The sequence below is a fragment of the Protopterus annectens genome, chromosome 10.part0 (genome assembly GCF_019279795.1).
Source record: "Protopterus annectens isolate FY-2018-M chromosome 10.part0, PAN1.0, whole genome shotgun sequence".
Taxonomy (NCBI): Eukaryota; Metazoa; Chordata; order Ceratodontiformes; family Protopteridae; genus Protopterus; species Protopterus annectens.
In genome coordinates, this window is record NC_056744.1 from 1,431,195,275 (window position 1) to 1,431,205,863 (window position 10,589).

The following is a 10,589-nucleotide window of genomic DNA, read 5'->3' on the forward strand; positions in this document are numbered from 1 at the left end:
ACTGTAGGTTTTATAACGTATGTGTGTTATGGCAGCTACCTGCGTGATATAACCCTATTAGGATGACTGCTCTTCATTTATAGCTGGCTGCCATTTTTTATATAGGCATGTACAGTATGATATAATATTGATTGTGATGTGGTTGATATGCAGGAAATTCATTTTCCTATAAAATTATGGAATTAGTTGTAAAAAATGTCCTTGATGTCTGCTTGGCTTAGAAACTGATTTTGATCTTATTCTCTTGGGATGTTGAATTTGTCAATGAGTGCTGCAAGTATCCGTGCTAGGATAATGAAATGAAAACATCATTGTGTATATCTTATGATTCAGCGCTAGAAATATTTTTTCTAGATTCCTTTTGCCTCCTTCCCAACTGACCATCAAACCCTTCTCCAATGCGACTGTCCATTCATTCCCTTGTACTAGTTAATTACTCTATACAGTGTGGGTATAAGAGCCTTCTGGAAAGGCCATCAGACAGGCAGACATGAGAATTGTTTGTGCTGTTGCCAGTATCCTGGTAGTGAGGGCATTTGTATAACTTAACCACACCACCTGTGGGGGGAGGATGAGCTGCCTGCATCAGTTGCTTTCCCATTGCTAGCATGCTCATTTGTGCACTTGCTAATTAACGCTACCACCAGATAATGGCTCGATGACCTGAAATTCTACTCCAAGGTTTAAAGCTCAATGCTGCCCCTACTCTGAGGAATTGTGACTGCATATATCCTGCTCCACCCCACCCTTTCCACAGGATGGTTATGCCTGTCCTCTCCTGGCAACTATGTCAGATTCCTGAGCCAGTATTAAAACTCAGATCACCTGAGCCATAACCAGAATTTTATCCCTCTACACTCCCAAAAGTATCTAGAAGTAGTGTTTTTCTACTATATTGTAACTTGCTGTGTTTTGATTGGCCAGTTTGCTTCCTAGTCTTTTTGTACCTTTTTGCTCCTCTTCGTACTGCACTTATTTCCTAAACTTCTACTTTTCCTCCTCCTTTCACACACCTCACCACTAACTACAGTTCTTTCTCTGTTCATTTATCTTTGTGCTCATTTCCATAACTTCTCCTTTCATATCTATCTCATCAGCTGCATTCTGTAAATTATTACACTCAAAAACACCCCTTTTGATCTTCTCCCTTCATCCATCATGCTATAAATACATTAACTGTTATTCATGCCTCTCAGCTGTACAGATTTTTGCAGAATGTTCAGATTTGTGCCTCATATTTTGCATCTGTTTCTCATCAAACTGTTTTTTTTTTCTGGCAAATCATTGGTAAATCATCAAGGAATGAAGTCAAAAAATAATGGCAGACATTTGAGTTTGACTTCATATCCTTCAGAAAATAATTATCCTATGTATGTTAATTTCTCTCTTGTTTTATTGTGTTAAAATGCTATGTTCGTGTAAGAAATATTTTAAAATTTAAAAAGCATGTAAATAAGTTCATGTATAAATGTTTTACCCTGCAATTATGAGTGCACATCATGTGTAACTTAAATGTGGAGGTTTTCTCCACAGGCCTCTACTGGAAATAGGTTTTACCCAGTCAGACTTTTCTCAATCAACAAAGACAAATAAATACTATCTTTTACAAAACTCTTTTCTACATAGGTCCTAAACATTCATTTGGCTGTTTGCATTGTAATCACAAGTAGGAGTATTCTGGTCTAAGGTATTTTACTTTTCAAATGCAAGTACTTAACAGTGATTCTTTGTTCACCTTCCAGAGTTATAAGATGCCATACTTTGGCTTTGATCTTGGGTGAAGATATATAGATATAACTATCCACACCACACGGGTTGCTAAAGTTGTAGTTTATTTAATTAACATTTATTCTTTAGGAATACTTAATTTAGAACTCTGCCTTCATTCCCTTCACTGGGTCATGATGAATGATTCCCTGGTGATGTCAAACCTGAATTCCAGCATGTACTTGATGTAGTGGGTGGCCATTGTGTTCATGGGACTCTTCCCTGAAACCAGATGTTCTTCATTCCACATTGCTGCAGTCCTAACTATTGGGTAGTCCGCTGTCCAGTCGGCCCGAATACCAAAGTATATGGCTGACGTTGGTCACGGCGCATTAGCCTGACGTCAGTACGTCAGGGTACTAATGCGCATGACCAACGCCATATCCTCAGTCTTTTTTGCCGCATGGTCCGATGCAGAAGCAATTTTGCGAGTGCAGGTTGGCGTTCTGAAAGTTTCTGAAGCCAGAGTTTCAGACCGAATCAAAGTTGGCTAAGTAACCTGTTGGGAATATTTTGGTTTTTCTTGCCTCAGTATTTAACCGGATGTCAGAAAAAGTGAATAACTGTATTTCTTGTGGGAAACAGATACCTCATAGGGATTACCATACTTTGTGTATACCTTGTTTAGGGCCTGAGCACGACGTTGTTGGATGCCGCTCTTGTGCTAGATTTAACAAACGCACTATTAAGAGAAGGTTAGACTGTGCCAGGTTAGTGTTTGGGAAGCGTTGTAATTATAAAATGCCGTCGGATGCTCCGACGCCGGCTTCGGCTATAAAAAAAAAAAAAAAAAAAACGCAAACAGCAAAGCCTAGAGTGGAAGAACCGACAGTCCCAGACGTCGGTTCTTTAGAGGGCTCACTGGAGCCGGAGGTTTTGCCAGGTGTTTCTTTGGAGTCTCAGGGAGAGTTTTTACTGTTACAGGATGTATCCTCTCAGGAAGTAGGCCAGGCTGAGGGGGCTTCTCAGGTGGCTGTTCTTCCTTCTCTTCCTAAGGTGGTTAGAGCCTCCCCTTCTGTTTCCAAGGCTTCTTTGAGGGGCAGGCCAAGTTTTGCTTCAGTGGGGGTTTCTCCTAGTGCTTCAGGGTCTTTGCCTAAGAAACATATGCTTAAAATGGCAGAGGATTTGATTACTATGATTAGGGGTTCTTTGCCCCCTCCTGATAAGAGGCCTAGGGTGGAACCTGAGTTGGAGAGTTTTGAGCGATGCTCGGAGGCTTCTGAGTCTTCGGCTGACTACTTGCAGGAGTACCCTCCTTACTCTGATTCTGATGTGGATGATTCTACTCCTTCAGCTTCTCCTCCTGAGGATTTTTCATTTTCAGAGACTCTGCATTCCATGAGGGAGCATTTTAAATGGGAAGGTCAAGATTTCTCTGATTCCAGGAAAAGGCTTAGGGAATTCTTGTTTTTACCCCAGCATAGGCCTTTAGCTATACCTCCTGTTTTGAATGTGGGTGAAGGCCTCAGTTGTTAAAAATCCTGTCCCTCCTGATAAAGAGGCAAGGGCTTTGGATAGATGGGGAAAGAAAGTGTATACTTCTTCCGCTTTAGCCATGAGGGCGTTGAATTGTCAGTTTCACATGTTAAAATATCAGAATTATCTTCTTTCACAGTTGAAATCTAAGGTGGATGCTCTGGCGGAAGGTATTGAGTGTAAAGAGTTGCAGGATTTAGTTCATGTGTCTGAACAAGTGGGTAAACATTCCTTGCAATGTGGTTTTGATGCTGTGCAGGCCTCCTCCAGGGTGGCTGCCACTGGTTCTGTTCTTCGTAGGCACGCCTGGTTGAGAGATCAGAACTTAGCTGAGCATGTTAAGACAAGGATTTTGGATGCTCCTTTACAGTCTGATGTGTTGTTTGGTTCGCCTGTGGAAGCAGTTTTAAAGAAAATGGAGGACAAGGCTAAGTCTATGCAAACTGTTAAGGATTTTTTGCAGGTGCAGCCTCCGAAGTTTAGTAGAAATTGGCCTACTAAGGGGTGGACTTATCCTGCTTATGATTCCCAGTCTAGGGGTAGGTCTACACGTGGTAGGGGCAGAGCTCAAGGTTTAGGCCTAGAACAGGGAGTTCACCTGCTCAGACTTCTGGTGAGGGCAGGGGTCTGTCCTTTCATAAGCAGACCCACTGACCTGCCTTTTCAGCTGCCAGTACCTTCTCGCTTGGCGGCACCTCTAGGAGGAAGACTCTCTTTTCACAGACAATTGGGATTTAATTACCCAAGACAAATGGGTTCTGGATATCATTCACCACGGTTACAGGTTTTATTTCCATACCTTGCCTCCTTTCAAAGGCATGCCAGACATTCCTCCTCTACAAAGAACAGCGGCTCGCAAACAAATTTCTCTGTTACTCCAAATAGGAGCCATTCAGTCAGTTCCTGTGCCAGACAGGGGCCTAGGATTTTCTTCTCGCCTGTTCCTAGTACCAAAGAAGGGGAACATGTGGAGACCAATTTTGGATTTATCTATCCTCAACACTTATCTGGACATTCTAAAGTTCAAAATGTTGACGTTACAACAGCTTTTACCTCTGCTGGGCAAAGATCACTGGATGGTAACTTTAGATCTCAAGGAAGCTTACCTTCATGTGCCTATACGACTAAGTTGCAGACAGTATCTGCGTTTTCGAGCTGGAAATTCTCATTATCAGTTCTCTGCATTGCCCTTTGGCTTATCTACTGCGCCCAGAGTATTCACAAAGGTTCTGGCTCCAGTGATAGCTTACTTCAGGTTAAAAGGAATTCAAATCTATCCTTACTTGGACGACTGCCTGATTCTGGCTCAAGAAAAGGAAGATCTTCTACAGCATTTGGAATATGTCATAGCAGTGCTAAGATGCCTAGGGTATTCTGTGAACGAAATAAAGTCCAGTCTAGTACCCTCTCAAGACATGTGCTTTCTGGGTGTGAGACTGAATACAGCAGCCCAGATGGCCTTTCTAACCCCGGACAAACAAAAGAATCTTTCCAGTTACTTCCATCACTTATCTCTTCAGTCCGGGCTGACTGCAGGGACAGTCCTTCAAGCCTTAGGGTTCATGGCATCTTGTATTCTGGTGCTTCCCAATGCCAAACTGCATATGAGGAAGCTACAATGGTATCTCAAAATCTATGGACACAGCACTGCCAGGATTTGGACACTGTCATTCAAATAATACCTTGCATTCAAAAGGAATTTTTGTGGTGGGCTCAGGAATGTCACCTAAACAAGGGACTCTCTGTGACCCGGCCAGAGGCAAGTCAGATTCTAAAGACAGATGCCTCAGACATTGCTTGGGGAGCTCATCTAGATGGAAAGTGGATACAAGACAAGTGGCCTGCCAGACTACAGCATCTACATATCAACATGAAAGAGATGTTAGCAGTCCAGTTTGCATTAATGGCTTTCAAGGAGTTACTTCTTCCAGGGCAGGTGTTGATTCTAACAGACAACACAACTGTCATGTGGTACATCAACAAACAAGGGGGAACACATTCTTACCCATTGTGCAGGCAAGCAATGATTTTATGGGAGACTGCGCTCAGCTTGCAACTAACTCTTCAGGCAAGGTTTCTGCCGGAGCACAGAACTCCTTAGCAGATGTGTTAAGCAGACAAATCATGGATCCCCACGAGTGGAAACTGGATCTTCATGTATTTCAGAAATTGACAGTGTCATGGGGAACTCCAGACATAGATCTGTTCGCTTCTCCACTAAACCACCAGCTGCCAAAGTTTTGCACAAGGGATTTCATCACACAGCTTGGAAAGTGGATGCTCTTTCTTTCAGTTGGAAAAATCTTCATGTGTATGCTTTTCCACCTCTGCCTCTTCTCCCAAAGGTGCTTCTAAAGGTCAGACAAGACAAGCCAAGGATGATTTTAATAGCTCCAGATTGGCCTCGGCAGCACTGGTACCCATTACTGAGGAGTCTGGTAAGGAAGCCTCCATGGCCTTTACCCTTGATTCCACATCTATTGTCTCAGAGGGACGGTCATCTGCTCAATGTCAAGCTTCAAACTCTTCATCTAACAGCCTGGCATATTCTGTTTTGAAAGACAGCAGGTCTCAACTTCCTCAACAAGTTTTGAATGTGATGATGGAAGCCAGAAGACCTAGTACAAGGAAAGTGTATGCAGAAAAATGGAAGAGATTTTTATTTTGGACTGCGGCGCAGAATTTGGAGATTTCGGAGCCTAATTTGAGTGTGGCTCTTTAATATCTTACTGAGTTATTGGACAAAGGTTTGTCTTTCTCTTCCATTAAGATTCATGCTGCAGCAATTTCAGCTCACTATGATTGTGACTTCCCATTGTTTTCACATCCTTTATTCAAGCAATTTCTTAGGGGGGCAAAGAATATAAGACCCCCACGTAGAGCTCCTACTCCTGCTTGGGATCTCAATTTTGTGTTGGAGAAACTTACTCTACAACCTTTTGAGCCTGCAGCTACTGCTGACCTGAAATACTTGTCATGGAAGACTGCTTTTTTGTTGGCCTTTACTTCTGCAAGAAGGGTTTCTGAGTTACAGGCCCTTATGGCGGTTGAGCCTTTTTTGATTTTTCATAAGGATAGGGTATCATTACGTACTAATCCTTCCTTTATGCCTAAGGTGGTTTCTAGTGTGGCTTTAAACCAAACTATTCATTTGCCTACTTTCTATGCAGATCCCCAAAATAAAGGGGAAAAGATTTTGCACACTTTAGATGTACACAGGCAATTGCGTTATTTTTAAGCAGGACTAAGGATTTTAGAACGTCTCAGCAGTTGTTTGTTTCTTTTGCTTTGAGTTCACAGGGCAAGCCTGTGTCAAAACAAACTATTTCTAGGTGGATTGGGTTTTGCATTGCTTTTGTTATTCCCATTATGGCAAAGAGATTCCAGCTGGGATTAGGCCTCATTCCACTAGGGCTACTGCCACTTCAACAGCATTTCTAAGGGGGGTGGCAACTAAGGATATTTTGGAGGCAGATACTTGGAGTTCAGTGCATACTTTCTCTAAGCATTACCACCTTCCTCTCTACTCTAAGTCTAGGGCTGGTTTTGCCACAGCTATTTTGCAAGGCATGTTATCAGCTCCTGCTTCCTTATGATTTGCCAGCCTCCCTTACCTCTGCTTTGGGATTCTACCCAATAGTTAGGACTGCAGCAATGTGGAATGAAGAACATAGTACAGTTTTGTACCTACCATAAATGTAGATGTTCGAGGATCCACATTGCTGCAGTCCAATTTACCCTCCCTCCTTCCCCTCTGTGTTTAGGGGTGGTTGTGTAGGTGAGATTATATTCTGGTACCTTTGTATATATATTGTATATGTTTTTGGTGCAGGTATGTTTGGTGTGTTTTGGTTTTGGCCTTGTCTTTTTAGGGTCTTCTGACATCTGGGGCAAGAAAAGACTGAGGATATGGCGTTGGTCATGCGCATTAGTACCCTGACGTACTGACGTCAGGCTAATGCGCCGTGACCAACGTCAGCCATATACTTTGGTATTCGGGCCGACTGGACAGCGGACTACCCAATAGTTAGGACTGCAGCAATGTGGATCCTCGAACATCTACATTTATGGTAGGTACAAAACTGTACTTTTCAGAGTGTCGTTTGCAAGCATCCTGACAGCTGATGGTGTGGGGTTATGTAGTCCTAAGTGTTTATTTATTTTACCTGACTGGGTGAGAGCCCATTTCCAAAGGAGGCCTGGGGAGAAAAACTCCAGAGAAAAATTACAGAAAAAGGAATTTCAATTTTAAAAAATAGTATTAACAGTTTCTATCAATTTAAATGATGCACACAAATATAACATGATGTAAGATCCACACAATAATTAAATGACAATGCTAATGTTAACAATTTCTAGCAAATTTTAAGGGATAGACATAAATATAACAAGACATAAAATATCTATAATATAATTTGAAAAGAAACCCATAAGTGTGCAAGGTCATAAAGTACACTCAGTAGGAGGTATATAAGGGTCATAAAATGCACGCAATAGAGAAAAGATTCTTTGCAGTGTATTAACAGTTGCAGAACAACCCACTAATATGTGGAGTCATAAAATACCCGCAAAAGGGAATAGTTTGATTCCAGAGTGTTCTAGATGGAAGATCAAACATACTTCATTCATGTATAAAGAAGAAAATAGAGCTGTAAATAAATAGGAAGCCTGCTGTAGTGGGAAATTTGGGGTTACAATGGTGAATTACTAGTTATTAAGATACGGTGAGTGTAATCATAGGCACCATAGAAAGGAGGAAGGGCGGGAGTTGAAGAAGGTAACAGAGGTGGGGAAAGAATGAGAGATGAGATGGAGAGAAACACAAGAAAATGTGTACTGCAGATTTAAGCTTCCATTCATTAAGTATTCCTGCCTGTTTCTGAGTTTGACTGTTTTTTTAATCCCCCTTTCCCCCCACTGTCTGCTCCCAAAGTCTGTTGATCCTCAGCCCCATCACAGACTGTTGTTCCATTTGTTTCCAGCCCTTGGGGGTGGAGGTTGACCAAGAGAAGCAATGGTGGTTTTATGATTTTCATTTAAGCGCTAAATTTTCTTTGCAGATGCACCTAGCAGAGCAGAAGAGAGATGTGCAGTGAGCTGACCATTCTGGGTGTGCCTCACTTCTGCAAAGTGCTCTGCTCCCTTTCCTCTAGCATGAGGCACGTCTTCCACAGTCTCCAGTGGAGAAATGACACTTCCCTATATGCTGCCAAGTGATTGCAACCCACCCAACCTTGAGAGATGTGAAAGGAACATGCCTCTTCATGCCTTTACCTCCTTGCCTGGCTATTTAGTGCAAGACTGCTATTCATTATCCAGTTCAGATTGGGTTGCAGTAAGGACCACAGAGGCAGACCATGGCTTCTGTACTTTGTAGTATGCCGGACAACTTTTGATCTAAGAGATACTTGAACAGTAATGGTATCTGCTGTTTTGAAAATAGGTCTGTGCGGTCATCAGTTAAACATAGTATTGTTATGATGTGGGTTCTCTCCATTTCCCATAAGTGAGTTGCTAAAATCTACAGTTAACACATGGATTTTTGGAGTACATCTACCCTTCTCAAAAAATCCTATGGATTTGGCATACCAGTTGTGATTGTTTATGCATTTTGACATACAAACGTAAGACAAATGTTGCAGAGTTGATTTCCAAGAATCCGACATTGTGTTTTTCATTGTTATAAAGTGATTTCATATTTTTGTTCCTGATGATAGTTCCGTATGTCTTTTATCAGAAAATTAGAACCTCAGACCATGCCTTGTGCGCAGTCTTTAACATCTTACAAAACTGCACTTTCTTGTAGGGTTAAGACCTTTAATACCTGTTGTGGCTGCAGTCTTTTTTTAGTCCTTTGACAGTATAAAGGCTACATTTAGGTGATAATGCCCTTAACTTTGTTTGCCACAGTAGACGCAGCATTGTCTTTTGGCTTTGGTGCACATCACATCTGAATGTATTGCAAGCTTTAGTAGGGGATAAGTAAGAAAGATGTAGGAGAAGCAATAGTCAGTTTGTGACCAGAGGAGAAAGTGCCAGATTGCAAAAACTTTAGGGTCTCGCTGCACACACAGAAGAGGAGTTAATAGGCTGTATATGTTCTTGTATTCTGTGTAAAAAGAGAGAGAGCGACTTTATTATTCACCCCAACCATGATATGTTAAGCATTTAAGTATCATTTCTATGTTGCTTCAGTCATTATGGGTGACTTACATTTGAATCAAAACTACCAGGATTAGTTTTATAGCACATGTATTTTATAATCTTGGCCACATATTGTCTGTTCATCGGTGCTTCCTGCAGACTAATGGTAGCAGTGCTTAAGGAATAGGCAGACAGGTATCTTGTTATTTAGTTTAGGGTGAGAGGTTTAAGAGCACAACATAAAACAGAGACGGGTGAGATGCAGTCATCAGGGCACAGTAATGTTAGCAAAATAAAAATAAATAAATAAATAAATAAATAAGCACAACTCTAAGGACTAAATTCATGAGACAGTGTACAAAGTACATCTGCTTTTGTATCTTTGTGTGACACAGTGTGCTGAGTATAATATGAATCCAAGTGCTGAAAAAGATTGACCTGGGGCAAAAATGGAGGCCACTGGTTTTAATACCATATTAGAGTTAATTTAGCACTTACCCCTTTAGCAAAGGATAAAATGGGCAAGGAAACTTAAAGCAAATGGTATCAGTGGTACCTCTTGACCTTCCTAAAAGCCTAATCCTGGGCAGCTGTTAAGGTTGAAGATGGTAAGGAAGGTTAATATTTCTAGTTAGCTTTTTGTCTGCCACCTCCAAAGATTATTGGACCCTTAATTTACTTGAACAGTGTATTATGTACATATGGATGATAGTTTTGAACCAAGTGAATGTATTCTTTGAGCGATGAATGAAAAGGGAATGTAGTATATTCAGATCATCTGAATATGTGGCATTGGCTTACGTTTAATATTAAGAAATGTTGAGCTGTAGTGCACAGATCTTTGCGTTTGTCTTAAACCTGTTTTGCAAAATACTCACTCAATTTGTTTGCATAATGAAAAACTTGAGAAAATGTGAGAATGGATTTGTTTGCATTGACACCAGTATTAACACATAGTTTGCAGTGTCCTGATACTCCAAGCCTACTCAAACAGCAGACCCTGTAAGGCTACGGAAACATGTTCTTGTTTTTGACACAGGGATGGTATATTTTGCTCTGGTTTTCAATGCAAGGATCATATAGTCTGCACCTTTCCTCTGCATGTCTGATCTGTTCACCTGCTTTACTTGTAGTAATTATTGATAAGCACTGCACCTATTGGCATTTTGTCAGTTTTGTTCTCTGTAGTGGTAGAATTCTGC

General features: G+C 41.3%; 1 protein-coding gene across 4 annotated transcripts in view; it reads left to right on the plus strand.

Moving 5' to 3' along the window:
- CAMSAP2 (calmodulin regulated spectrin associated protein family member 2) overlaps window positions 1–10,589 on the plus strand; it is a 1,491,011-nt gene that overhangs the window by 1,475,580 nt on the left and 4,842 nt on the right. The gene's annotated exons all lie outside the window — the stretch shown is intronic.